The sequence below is a fragment of the Harpia harpyja genome, chromosome 12 (genome assembly GCF_026419915.1).
Source record: "Harpia harpyja isolate bHarHar1 chromosome 12, bHarHar1 primary haplotype, whole genome shotgun sequence".
NCBI classification, from domain to species: Eukaryota; Metazoa; Chordata; class Aves; order Accipitriformes; family Accipitridae; genus Harpia; species Harpia harpyja.
In genome coordinates this window covers 6,886,910-6,899,421 of record NC_068951.1, presented here as the reverse complement: position 1 = coordinate 6,899,421, position 12,512 = coordinate 6,886,910, and the positions used below count along the sequence as shown (strand labels likewise).

General features: G+C 44.8%; 1 protein-coding gene across 1 annotated transcript in view; it reads left to right on the top strand.

Moving 5' to 3' along the window:
• LRRC75A (leucine rich repeat containing 75A) overlaps window positions 1-12,512 on the top strand; it is a 96,609-nt gene that overhangs the window by 81,266 nt on the left and 2,831 nt on the right. The window lies entirely within an intron of this gene.

The window sequence follows — 12,512 nt, the reverse complement described above, 5'->3', positions numbered from 1 at the left end:
CAGGCACACACTTTGGCAGCTGATCGCTCCCTAATTGCAGGAAGAACAGTTGGGAGAGGGTTGTTTTTTTTTTTCTTCTTTGGGCTGGTTTCTGATGAGAAAACTGGGCTGGAGGATCAGAGTTGAAGCTTTTCTCCCCTCACCCCCCCCCAGCAAAAATCCTGTTTTCTTCCCCTTTGTATTAATGGAATTCAACCTATTTCAAGGAACAGGAAACACAAACAGCCTCTACCGAGTGTGAACCTCAAACCTTCAGCAAAAGCCTGTTCGGTTTGATACATGCCGATCTCTGCAAACTTTTCCCGGGCTTCTTGTTGTTTGGCAGCACCGGTTCGAGGGCTGTGGGAGGATTTTGGTGGGCAGAAGTAAACCGGAGCCGATGCCTCTCAAGCCGTCCTGCCTGACTGCCTGTGTTTCCCCCACCCCAAAGCTCCCCTGGGCCCCAGAAAGGGCTGGAGATAATTAACAACAGCCCCTTTCATCTGTGAATAGACAAGATGCGTCAAAACTCATTTCTTTTTCTCTAAAATTTGTGGCGATGGGGGACAGAGAGGGAGCAGCCACGCTCTCCCACCCCACATTGGGGGTCACATCCAGCCTGCTTGCGGGGTCATTCCTTGCAGCAATAAGACAAAGCGGTATCGGAACCAAAAGGAGAGGCTGAAATGAAGGATTTCAAGCAACCATCCATCCCGGTTTTGCAGAAGGGGCTGGAGCGCCCGCCATCGCTGCCTTGCCGTGCTCCATCCATCCCCATGGGTCTCCCATCCCTCACCATCACAGCCCCGTCCTGTTGCCCCCCTCTTTCCTTTTTCCTCCTCTTCCTTTTAACTCACCGGTTTGGAACTGTTTTAAATGTATTGGCAGCAAATTGTATGTTTTTATGAGCAATTTACTAGTGATTTCTCTTCCTATGGCCTCTTTCCTTTGGACACTGAGGACTACAACCCAATTCAAAGGTCCTTTTTTCTAGTCAAACCAGAGCACATCAGCCTCCTTTCTCTCCAGTGGGGTGTTGCTCACATAAATCCAACGGTTACTTGAGTATTTTTAATATACTCAATCATAAAAGTCCCTTTCCAAGAGTCTTTTCAGCCTTTTTTTTCCCTGTGTTAGAATTTAAAGAAAATGTTGTTTATTTTATTGCAAACTATTGTTTGTTTTAATGCAAACTTGAACAATTTCTTATTCTGGTGCAATTCTCTTCCAGGAGGTCATTTACAGAAGCAACAATTCCAACATGTTGTTTTCTTTTAAATTCTTGACTGTTTTTCTGTTGGCACTTGTGCAAATTGCCTTTTCTGCAAATGCATGTTATTAATGGGGCGTCAGCTGGAGTTTCTTATTACGCTGGAGTAGAGTTCATTGGAAATATTCCAGCACAGTTTCTCTATAGAAAAATGCAAGTTTCTTGAGAGCAAAACGCATCATAGGAAGGAGTATATATAATACATTTCATTTTGGGGAGGTAGAAAAACGGAGTACTCCAACAGCAGGATATTTACGTTTTTTCACAATAAGTTAAATAGAGTTATAATTATAGCAAAGCATTTTGATGGATCCCAAATGCTTATTTTTAGAATTTTGTTTAGCAGGAAATTAAAAACAAGTTGGGAAAAATCCCTGTTCGTGTAACACTTAAATGGTGGTTCTCATACAGAGCAAAAGACCATCGCTTCACTAAAGATTTGTATCCAGCCTCCTCGGCTCTGGACCATGATGAGGAGCTGGCTGTGCAGCACACAAATGAGAACAGCTCTTCTGCTTAATTATCCCTACTGGAGATATTTATCAAGTTGCTTCTTCGGATAACAGTATTTCATTTTCCAAGAAGCTTGTTGCTTTTAAAGGTTTAATTGGGTCCTTTTACTAAATACCACAGAGATGCTGTGAAATTATGATGCAGCAGTAATTTTGCAGCTGTAGACTCGTGAAAGCTGCAGGGAAAGAGCAGTTTGCTGATGGTGCTTGGCCATAGGAAGATGTGGGTGCTATTTTGGTCCATCCCAGACGTTTTGTTTGGTTTAACCTTACCACGGGACCTTCTCTAGGGGTTACTATGGTAGGGCTCCATCATGGCTATAGGTCACCAAATATCCACCAAGTGCAGCCTGGGAGTGAGTCCCAGCAATTGGACCCAGCTGGAGTTTCCTTGAGTTCCCAGGTAATGGATCTGTGACTTCCACTTGGCCAATGTTAGTGGGTCAAATTTATGTGGTTTGGACTGAAAACCAAAAACATTGCACATTTTTTTTTTCCCCTTTTAAATTCATTTTAATAACTTGTTCAATGTGCCTGGTTCCTTCTTGTATAGTGATATTTTTCTCTTCACCTTCCAAAATCAATGCAGTCTTTGCACATCCCCAGCACATGTGCCCATGAAAGACAGTGCAGAAGCCAGTCCCTGCCTGCAGTTTTTGCCTGAGCTGCCTGACCTTCCTTCCCCTTGGTTTCCCTTCTCCTCTGTGCTAGCACAAGATTGTGGCACATCAGCCTTAGAAAGGGACTAAATATTGCATTGCCAAAATGCTTAATGCAAAGAAAATTTCTGTCCTTTATTTCTCTTCCTCAGAAAGATGCTCTAGGGTGGAATTAGAGGCATTTTGGAAGATATCAAAGTAATTCACCCAGCCCCAAACAGAGGCTCTTCTCTCTTTCTTCTGTTCTCCATTCTCTTCTGCGCTCTGTTTCTCCCCAAAGAGATGCTGCACCCAAAACATCAGATTCCTTCCTCCACACACACATTCTTTTGAACATTAGGATGCTTAGGTGTGTTTAGAGCTGGATCTGGGTCTTCAGAGTCTACAAAGCCACCGCCAGCTCTCACATAACTCAGCCCATGTAACGTATGCAGCAGAAGAGCCGAGGGCTGTGCCACGAGTAGGACATCTGATGGCACGGTGACATCTCATCCCTTCAGCGCACCAGGGATGAATGAGACAGCGTCCCATCCACTGCAAGGTGGGAACCCATCTGCAAGGTGCAGTTTGTGGGCTGCGTCCCTCCTGATCTGGGTTTGGGGTGATGGGCTGGCGTTTAGGCACCAAGGGCTGGGTGACACTGCTCTCTAGTGGATGGCTCTTCATCAAATGGGTCATCAAATGGTGGAAAGGGTCAGCACGGATTCAGAGATAAAAATGACTTTTTGTTATTTGTATCACAAGCTTTTAGAATTTAATACGTGTCTGTGGAGGCATTACACAGGCGTGGAGTAATAGTAAAGAAATATACATCAAAGGTGCCTGACCTTATCTCACCATAATGGGAAGGATTTATTGATCAAGATCTTTCTGATGCCAATGGTCCCTCCACTACCATGCCGTGGCCGAAGCCATGAGACCGGTGTCAGTTCTCCTGGCGCAGGAGATGCTCTTGGGTGCACAGAAATGACTCTTCCCTTCAAATACCCCATGCACTGACCAAGCTTTATGCCTGGAATAGAGGAGGAACAGGCCTGTGTAGCTTGGTGTGGAGCCAAAGACAATTCAGTGGGATTTGGAAAGGAAAGACGTGTAAACAAAGAGCTATTCCTGGAGCAGCCTGTGCACTTGGGCACGCAGAGGAGGTAGGCTGCAAGCGTCATACATGCAGCAACCAGCAGCATGCAACGCTGGGGATCCTGCTGCAAGAGGAAAATTCAGAGAAAATTTTAGCATTCCCTGCAGGTATGCTCTTAACAGGATGCTTAAAAAAATGCCATGCTGGATCCAAGAAATAGCCCAGTGTTTGGTCTTGCGATGGCAATAGGAGATTCTGTTTAGGGATGTTAGGGGATGTGATTCCCACAGAGCATTCCTAGCAGCCACAATTATTTTATAAATGGGCATAATAAAGTTAATTTTGATGTCACACATCAGAGCCAAAATTAGGAGCAAAGCCACCAGATGATGAGCGCCAGGCTGAGCGATCTGCCCTTCCTAACCCCCCAAAATCAGATGGCACTCACTGGACGAGCGGTCTGGAATTTTGGTAGCAGGGGAAGGAAGTTAACAACGGGGATGTCTAGACTTTATGACGTGAAAACTGCAAACCTTAGCAAAACTGGGAAGGATCTTGGAACGAGAAGAGACCAAAATAACTAATCCGTACTGGTACCTTCCCTCTTAACAGTAAAGACTTAGGAATTTTTTTATGTGTTTATTGGTAAGCTCTAAAGGGGCTTTAAAGTTACATATTTTTATATTTATATATTTTTAAATCCTCTTTACCCTGACTCTCTCTAAGGAGAGGAGTGAAATCTTTCCAAGCTATTCATTTGTAAAGGTGGTGATAAACAGAGACTTTAAACTATGCTGTTAGTAAATCTCTAAACCTTTCTGTGGCAGTAAACAACGAGCTAAACCAGCTAATGAATAATCACAACAGCACACACACATGCTGAAGTGTTGACGAGTAAAACTTAAGAATGAAGTAAAAGGTGAGCATGAGCTGTGGAGGTCCAAGCTAGGAATCGCGTGTCTCTGAATTTTGGAGAATTTAGAAACTCCAGTTCTGATCTGGGCTCTGTCTACATTTTTTTTTTATTTCATCTTTCATGTTTTGATGAGTGTTGGGCTTTTGTAAAACAAAAGAAAGAAAAAAAGGGAAAGTTTTCAACAAGGCAGCATCACAAACCTGTTAAAAGGACTTTTTTTGAACTCGACTTGGGAAATACAGTCCTTTCCTTGCCACTGGCATAAGTAGAAGCATTTTTGCTCTGGGACTGTGATGCCTCTCCCTAGTTTAAATAAGGAGCAGCTGCAAAACACACATACACAGGCACATGCATGTATATTTTTATATCTCCCAGCCTCCTGACATAGCCTTTGGACCAGCCTTTGAGGGTCCCACGACCATTGCTGTTCAGCAACAGGCTGCTCACATAGGATCAAACCATCGATCCTTGTCCAGGCTCCTGGCGATAAAGGGAAGGGGTCTTGTATTGGTGAATTACAGAATTTCTACAATTACACTCTAGGACATAGACCCAGCCATTTTTTAAACTATTTTTTTTTTTAAAAGCCTAACATGACTTTGATGTTATCAGCCATAGCAGTGCCGTGTCTGCTTTGGACCTCCCACAAAGCCCTTGATCTCAGTGACATCCCATGGCTGGAGCTAGGAGGTTAATTTGAGCTCTGTGTACACACTCATTCCCTTTTATCCGCTGGGAGTTTAGTCTTTCAGCATCAGTGGGTGTCCCTCAGCTCATGCATTAAGAGACATGAAGTCTATTCTCACCATGTTTTATTCATCCTTATCATTATATGTACATTATATATATAATATGTAATACAGTATTATATACACCTCAGTCACATTCCTCATTTAAGCTAAACAGTTATATTTTCTTGGCTCTGTTCCTCCTCTGAGGCTGGGGGAGCTTAACCTTTTTGTCAACATTATTACTAACAGAGTACATGCATTTGTTTGTCTTCCTTTCCTCCATTTCCAAAATATCTATTCCAGTGTTTGACTGTCATCATTTGAAGCAGGAGTAGGGACTTTGAAAAAGCTATTTAATACTTATCTTTGATACCACCAGTATTTCAGGACAAGTCTTTTACCTCAAGACTTTACTTTTTTTCTGATGACTCATTATGTTCAATAATTTTTTGCTGACATTTTTGTAAATAGTTTTCTCACTAGTGATATCATATAAATTTCTTACTGTAATTCATCACTCTGTGGGGGTCCCTCTTCTTCATTTTTCTCAAGCTGCTCCTTTGCCCTCCAAGCAAGCAGCTCAATAGCCCAATTATACTTTATTATACGACACATGAGTGTCTCATGTCCTGATTTGTGCAGTGCTTTAGAGAAATGTCATAAATTTAATCCAAGAGGAAATCCCTTTCTTTTAATTGTCTTTGATCTAAACATCAATATTCTTGTTCATGGGAACATTTTCTGATCTGATTCAATACTGCATGCAAAATAGCTTTCGGTTCAGCATGAGTGTGTATAAGTCAGCATCCTGCCAAAGTGTTATCAGGAGTTTAGTGCATGGTTGTATACCCAATCCTATCGTTACATTGGTCAAAACCCCATATACTCTTTCCAGCTGGGAAAAAAAATCTGTCTCTTCCCCAGTGGAATATCCTTATAAGATGTGAGGATGAAACCAAGTGGGGGTAACTGATCCTCCACTAAAGCTCGTAGGGATTTGTTTAATGGTAAGATCTTCCTCCAGAGATTTGGGGCCATTCTGTGGCAAACTTTATGGCAGGGATAAAAGTTTTTACAGCTGTTTCTTAACATAATATCCTCCTCATTTCCATGAGGTGGTTCAAAATACCCACAGAACTATATTTATTAAATCAGGTTTGGGATTTGTTTGTTTGTTTCCCGAGGGACAGATTGAGCGTAGGCTGCTGCAGAACAGCAAGCCATCCCCCAGCACGAGCACAGGGCTGCTCTGAGCCGGTGATTCGGGAGATTTCCTCTGCCTTTGATACAGACTGCAGATCGTCAGGGTGAAAAGGCTATTTGTACCAGATAATCAATCCGTTTCAGTAGGTATCAGCTAAATCCCTCTCAAGGGGAAAAGGATAGAGCCCTAGTGAGAAATTCTCTTTTACTTGCTGGCAGAAATTGTATGCATGCTCCAAGGAAAAAACCAAATGTGAAGCAATATTGAAAGCAGCTCAAAACAAAACAAGAGCTGCCCTGAAGTTATCCGCATTCCCTCTTTGTTATCATCTTGGTTTTGCTAAATTAAAGCCATACTAGAAGTCTCACAAGAAGTTACATGAAGGCAGGCGGGCAGCATAGCTCCTTGCAGGGGATATCCATGCTGGATAAAACAAGGATCAACCCCGGATGCTTATTTTAGCCATGCTATTAAATGGTTATCACTTATCCACAGGGACACTATGTGCTTTAATTGACAGCAAGATCCCGCTATAACCAGCTTTGGTGCTCAAAGACTGAAAGACAAGAGTAATTTTGGTTTTTTGAGGTGGGAAGAGCTTGTTACCGAGGCATCGCCCTGGCCCCAGCCTCCCTACACCTCGCTCGCTGGGGCTGCTTCCAAAAAATGATGTGGTGGTACATATGGGAGAGAAGTAGCTGCCAACATATGAACATCAATTTATTTTTTTTAATAATAAATATACTATTTCATTGGTTTCTTTCCCAGTGTTGCCAAAAAATTACCAGTAGAGAGAACCGCGTCACATTAACAGCTGCCTTTCTGCCCACATACAGGTTAAATGAGACCTTGTAAGGGGATAAGTATAGATCTTGTTAAATTACTGTGGAGGTGTGTGTTTGAGGTTTCAGCTAATCCAGCAAACCACGAACTGCCACTAATAGAAGTGCCACCACAGCAGTGAAATGGGTCCCCAAGGCACAGGAGAGTTTAGTGAGCGTACAGATCTGTTGAGCACCAGGACGTTATTGACCTACCCACTGGAGCTTGGCACCAGATCATTTACTAATAGTTTTTGCACTGTATGATCTGTCTTGCCATAAGAAAACCCAAACCTCTTACATTAAACAAGGAAAAACATCGGCAGTTTTGTAACTTTTTTTAAAAGCCCTCTTGTTCTCCTGCTACCAAGGTATGCTCAAGGACTGATCCCCCACCTAGGTAAGTTATTTCTACCAGAGCTGTTTGCTCCTAGAAATTTTGAGCTATTTTCTTATGTTAAATGAGCTTTAAGACTAACCTAACACTGTTGAAGTGAGGGCCCAACTCTTTGGATGAACGACGCTTAGGTTCACCCTGGCAATTTTGATTTAAAACACATCCCTGTGGAAGAGCAGCTCAGAATCTTGCCTAAGCCAAAGGGGATTTGCATCAATTCATTGACATAACTTTTCTCTGGCTGGTTTTTGTCTGGGTAGCTATTTGCCTGCACCTGCATGAAAAACAAAGACTAAGTTAGTAATTGCCCTGGCTTAGACTGAGCAGCCTGGGCTACTGGAGTGAGGCTTTGCCCCCTTGCAAAGCCAGGCTTAGTGCCGATGGCAGGGGAAGGGGATGAGGGACCAAGCCCAAGCTCTGACCCTTCCTCCAGCCCCTTTGCACGGCCCAGCTCACAGCATGGAATAAATCCAATAACCAGTAGCGTTATCCATCACACCCCTCTCCACTTTGCAGTGCAAGTTTGGTAACACATTTAATTTTAAGGTGACGTAGAGGGGTGTAGCAGATGCGGCCCAGCTTCACCACGTCTTGCGCCTGAGAGGAGCCCAGATGGGAAAGTGCTAATTGCACCATTACACCAAGGCACCAAAATTAAAAAAAAAGATTAAAATTATAGACATTGTCTGGCCAGCCTTTTGCTAAGCAGCCTGCGTGAATAATCTTTCCCAGGGCAAACCAGCAACTGAAACGTGCAGATAATAGTAAATAGTAACAGCAGCTGTCATTAGCCTTTCCTCTCACCCCAACCCGGCCATTGGCTAATGTGTGTAATAAGTCACTTAATGACCCAAGAGTTGTTTTAAAAAAAGGTTTCCAGTCAGATTGGTGTGCTTTTGAATGGGCCTAAATCACAGGTTCAGAGCCTGCCGTGGGTGATCATAGGCTGGGACTCCTGTTTATTTTTAAAGCCCTAGCCCACTTAGCACCCAGTAAAAACCCTTAGCAAAGGGCTCATCCATCAGACTGGTTTGCTTTCTTCTCTTCAGACCACAAGTCTCTTGCTAGGATGTCTGAAGCAAGTGCAGAGAGTTGGAGTACCCAGCTGTGCTTATCATTCCCACTGGATTGCCTTCATCCGTGTAGGAATGCTGTCTTGTAACCCAAAAAATCCCACTCGGCTGCGTAAGACCCTGCAAGAGCACAGGTCTGTGCTGGGGCTTCAGTTTGTATCAGCTAAAGCTGTTCCTGGAAAGCCGGAGGACTGACCCTCTTGGATTTCATCTGAGCTGGAGAAGTGAAAGCACATATTAAATAAATAATACAGCCATAAAACCCTAGCGTGCTGCTGCTCCCTGATTTCTCTGCTCCTGGTGCCGTACGCAGAAGGAAATGGCTTTCCCTCTGCCGCTGGCTGTTTTGGTTTTGCTCTTGTAGATCTTGCCCCTCCTGCGATCACCCATCTCCTCGGAGTCCTACCTAACTGTGCTGGATATGTCCCTTTTCTCCAGTTTTCTGTTCTTGAGACTCCATTATGGATTTTTTTTTTCTTTCCCCCACCAACGGACAAGGCGTTTCTCATGATCTGCCACAGCCTCACTAGTAGGGCTGCATGTCAAATTAAGAGACGGGTGCTATTTCTTGCAGAACATCCCAGATATTTGTTGTTCTCCCCATCTCCCATGGCTCCCTATCGAGAGCCACTGGGTTTGCTGTGCAGCGATGAGCTCCCGGAGCCCGTCCCAACTTGTGGCACAAGCATGGTCACAGCAGATAGCGCTTGCTGAGCTGTCCCAGCTCGCTCGCCCGATGCCGTACCCCAGTGCTTGCTTTATGCCAGGGCTGCAGTTAGGATGATGCATCAAAATTACCCTCAGATCTCCCAGGTACTTAGAATTAGAAGGTTAATAAGAAGTCAATCACTCTGGTGAAGAAATTGGCCAACTGCTGCACAAACTCATGTTTTTGAGGCTGATTAATTTATGCAGCTGCCATTTGGGCTAGTGCCATTCAAGCATTTTTGGGGAAGATTTGCTGTCGTCTTAGATCCTGCAATGCCATTCCTGGTCTGTCCCCTCCCGCCTGGCTCGAGTCTGCTCCAGCCCATGGCAATGCCCCCCCAGCGGCAGCGACCGCAGCCAAAACAAGCTCCTCTCTTCAAACATAAAATCCCTGAATAACACACACAGAGCAGCCAAGCATTTTCTGGGGCATGAAGCAGGGGGTTGGTGGAATTGATTTCCTTAAGGAGACCTTAACACTGCATGGCCTAGTTTAGGTGAAATTCAGTCATTTTGCTTGTAGCACAACAGGCAGGTGCCTTTCTGTTAGAGCAGGAGGGTTGCACTGAGCCACATGAGCCCCTAAAGGGCTCAGGGTACCACGAATATTAAAAAAAAAAAAAAAAAAAAAAAAAAAAAAAAATCTCATTCTTTCCTATGGGGTGTTCCCTGAAAAAAAAATAGTTCACGTGAAATGGCTGCGATCCGAGAGCCAGGTGACGATCAAAGCCTTTTGCACAGTTGTTGCATCCAGCTCCAAGTTCGGTACCTGCTCGAGCCGAGGAGGGTCTGTGAAATTAGCTCCCTTTCTGCCATGGTGCAATATCAGAAAGCCACAGTTTAAGTGCATATTGAAACTGGGAGGAAAGCTTGTTTTCCTAGTGTTTAGCCAAGCCTCTAGATGGAAGTTGACTTTAATCCCAGTGCTTATCTGCATCCATTTCTTCCTTGTAATAATATCTTCAAAGGAAGAGCAAGAACAAAGTACTGCTAAACGGACCGTGGAGCATAATCCAGCATCACCAAGGGAACTCTCTAAAAAAGATCTTTCACCCCTCCCAGCCTCCCCATCACAACATGGTCAAGATTTGTGAGCTGTTTCTGCTCTAAAAATAGCACCCAGGAGTTTGCCTGCTCTCCCCCAGCTCAGCTGGGTCACAGCCAGGTCTCCATAGCCAACCTGCGGCCATGGGCACCCAGTACATGGGTTTTGTGCTGTTCAAGAAAGCAGAAGAGTAGCTCTGGATTTGGAGACTCTCTTGTTAACTGGCACACAACTTATCGGCATGGACCTTTGGAGTAAAGCTCTCATGTTTTTTTCCCCTTGTTTGAAATAACAGTCTCTGGGCAGTCAGCTCTCACGGGCAGCTTGGAAAAACAAACCCAGAGGAGACATCAGAGCATCTTGGCCCCAAGTCCTCCAGAGCATTACATGATCTGGCCAACAGCTTAACCCCAAGTGCAAATGCAGTTGCTTTCTCAACCGGTGCACGTGCGTGTATCTGATGGCAGGCAGGACATCAGGGCAGCCCTGCCACAGCTTGTTCTGTATTTGCTGCTAAAACCAACGCTAGTCCTGTTAAGCTAGCTGCTTTGCTGACTGCATCAGCTGCATTGCCCCACCAAGCAAAGTAGCCTCCTGCGATGATTTGGAAATCACTGCCTGTTGACTCAAAGGCAGGCAGCTAATACTCTGCAGGGCTGTGAAAGACAGACAAGTAAGGCACTGCAAATAGCTCCGTACCCTTGGCAGAGCAGACATACATGGCAGATCACCATCCATACCTTCACAATACCTTATACAGCCCCCATGCTCCCAAATCTTACTGCTTTCTTGATGACTACAGATAGTCAAACTAGAGCACTTTGCTCACGCCCATGCATACATGCATTGCAAGTGCCATCCTTCATGGGGGGGACAGACACCTTATGGCGTGCCCCCTTTTGCTGCTGGGCTGAGCCAGGCTTTCTGCTCTCCCTGGCCCTCTCCTAACACCTCAGGACACATTACCTTGGAGCAAACTCTTTAACTGTAGGTCATAGCAATTTCAGCCTTCCTGTGATTATTTAGGAAAGTTATTCTGGTGATGACGATTTTGGGAAGTACACACACATACACATTTGGGGGGGGGGGTATTTCCATAGGAACTGCAGGAATTTCACTCCTCCTTGGCTTGCAGGTCTCCAGTACATCAAGTGGCCATGGCAAACTCCTCATACCCCAGTGGTAAACGCGGGTATTGATCAGTCAACAATAAAATGCTTTGGTACTTACAAATAACCTTCATTTCCTTCCACCCTGCCTCTATTCTAAGTTATTCCCCCAGAGTCTAGCAGGGAGCTCACAACACCTTGCAAGGTTGTCTGTCTATGTGCATTATTTACAAATTAAAGCTTAGCACAATTTACAACTCTGTAGCTCTGTTACTTTTGGAACTCCTCAGGGGAAAAGCCCAACGCTTACCAGCTGCCTGCACCCACCCTCCCAGATCACAAACAGCTCATGGCTTGGGACGCACGTTGTGGAACCAGCTGTACAACATCTTACCGTGCTGCGCAAGACGAATTTCAAACAAGGTGCGGTGGCACCGGAGCAGACGCGCTTGAGCAGCTGCCCAGCAGAGATGGTGGGCTGGCTCTGCGGTGGCCATTGCTCGGCAGCTAAGCAAAGCAGCGTTAGTGCTGGTTTGCATTTTCAGCTATAAAAACCAGCAGGTGCTGGGCAGAACCGTTCTCTGGCTCAGGCTGTAATGAAAGGCAAAAGCATTTCCGCAGCTGGCTGGTTTGGCGTGAGGCTAAAACGCCTGCGCCACCGCAGCAGATGAGACATGTGCGCTCACCAAGTTGACATGAGCAATTAGCATGCATGAGGCTCCTTCCACCTCCTAATTCACTCAGAATAACAACTCATTAGCAAAAAGTCCTCAGCAGTGCTAGTCTGCCGACAGGTCCTCATTGTAGCTACGTTCTTTGATTTGCTTTAGAAGATAAAGTGACCTGTGAAACTCCAGTCTAGCTCATGCTAATGAGTCTCTGTAGGGTCATTGTGAGAATTAATTTATTTATCTAAGGATTTCTCCGTAGTGCTCGTCTCCTCGGCAGCTAGACTGAAGAGACATAATAGGTCTAACACGCTGGAAATACTAGATCAAATCACCCAACCC